The following is a 1,918-nucleotide window of genomic DNA, read 5'->3' on the forward strand; positions in this document are numbered from 1 at the left end:
GGCCAGGCAGGCGCCGCCCTCCACTGCACCCGAATGCCCTCCTGACAGGCCACTCACTTGTCCACCAACCCCCAAGTGACCAGGCCCGTACTCCTGCCACCCCGACTCTGCCTCTGGGGCCGGGAGCTTGGGGACACGGGGAGGAGACAACGCTAATGCTGAGGTCCTCAGCACGGCCTCCCCCACAACGCCCACCCCAAGACGGCCCGCGCGGCTGGAGCCGGTAGGGGAGGCGGCCTCGCCCAGCGTCCCTGCCAAGCCTGTGGGGGGTGGGAGCAGCTGCAGGCTGAGGACTCGGCTGAGAGACCTTCGAAGCCTCGGTCGACTGTGGCCGAGGGGGCAGGCGGGGGTGGGGGAGCCTGGGGCGCGAGCTGGATTAGGTGTCAGGGGGCCGGGGTGATGTCAGCCCACCGCTGGGCAGCTGAGTCACTCGGGCCAGCTGCTCGACCTCTCTGAACCCTGTGTGTGGGGTGGAGCCAGCGATGCCTGCTGGCCTTGGGGATCTCGTGGGACTGTGTGTGCGGACCCAGTGTGTGCAGACCCAGTGTGTGCGGACCCAGTGTGTGCGGAACCCCGTTCCCGGGCCACCGCCTGGGCCACCGCCTTCCCGGCAGGGCCCCCGCCCCATCCCCAGCAGCTCTGCCTGCCCACTGTGCCCGCGACCCCAGTGCTGGGGTCACTCTTCAGTGACAGCGGCGGCAGTGGCAGACACCGCTCAGTGCCCCCCATGTCCCTGCTCCCTCTGCCCTCAGCACAGAACCTGACCGAGGGGGGCAGACATCTCCCAGCCCCCCTGCGTGAAGGACACTTGCGTGAGAAAAGCAGAACCACACCCCGGGGCTTCCCAGGGAGCTCCCGAGGGAGGCCAGCCCCGTGGCCCTGGGCCCGTTCCCTTCCTCCTGCCCGGAAGGCAGACGCGAAGGAGGGAGCCCCAGCAATCACATTGGACCACGAGGCAGCCGTGAGCATGGAGGCCCTTGCTGAGGATGGCACAGCAGCAAGACAGGGAGCCCGGGCCCCGACGAGACCCTGGGGCTACCGCATAGCCCCCCAGACTTTGGCTTGAGAGAATTGGCCCCCAGAGTTCTGAGTCGCCGCTGTCGGACCTCGGCCACTAGCAGCCACGTGCCTGTTCTAACGGGCTCCTTGGCTGAGAAGCCCTGCTCCCCCGTGAGCCAGCACCAGGCACTGTAGCCACCGCCACCCACTACGTCACCCACTGGCCTCAACCACCCTCGAAGGCAGCTTTTCCCAACCTCTTTTTCTGATGAGGAAATGGACGTTCAGGGAGAGTTGGCAACTTGCCCAAGAGCCACAGCCAGGAGAAGGGGGAACCAGGACCGAGCCCGGGTCTGTGGACCCCGATGTCGGCCGAGCACCCCTGGGCATGCGAGACGCGGCCGGAGCCCAGGTCCCAGCTCTCGGAAACCTCCTGAGACCCGCAGGTGCCGTAGGATGAGCTGGCTCTTATCTGGGGGACGTACGGGGGACCAGCATGGGGGTGACAAGCGCTGGGGGACAGACTCGGTGCTCTGGGTGTTGGGCGGGACTCCCGGCCTGTGCCCATGAGACCCCAATTGGACAGTGTCCCCCAGAGCTGCCCCAGCTCTCAGAGCACCAACCAGGAGGTGCCGCCTGCACGCGGCCTGGGCCGAGCGGCTCAAGGACTCACAGGTCCGGCTGTGCCCGGGGGACAGGAGGACACCCCGTCACATACGTGCCGTACCTCCTTTTCTTGGTGTAAAGAAAATACAGGAGATTTAGAAATTACGAAAAAGTATAATCCCAGAGAAAGAATTGGAATCCTCCAGAAATCACCGTCGGCACCATTTGGAACATGTCACTGTGTCTAGTTGGAACGAGGCTGCTGGCCTCCGCCGTGGGTCCCCCTGTGGGCCGTGCACGTCGTCCGCGATGC

Source organism: Pteropus vampyrus, unplaced genomic scaffold (assembly GCF_000151845.1).
Source record: "Pteropus vampyrus isolate Shadow unplaced genomic scaffold, Pvam_2.0 Scaffold291, whole genome shotgun sequence".
NCBI classification, from domain to species: Eukaryota; Metazoa; Chordata; class Mammalia; order Chiroptera; family Pteropodidae; genus Pteropus; species Pteropus vampyrus.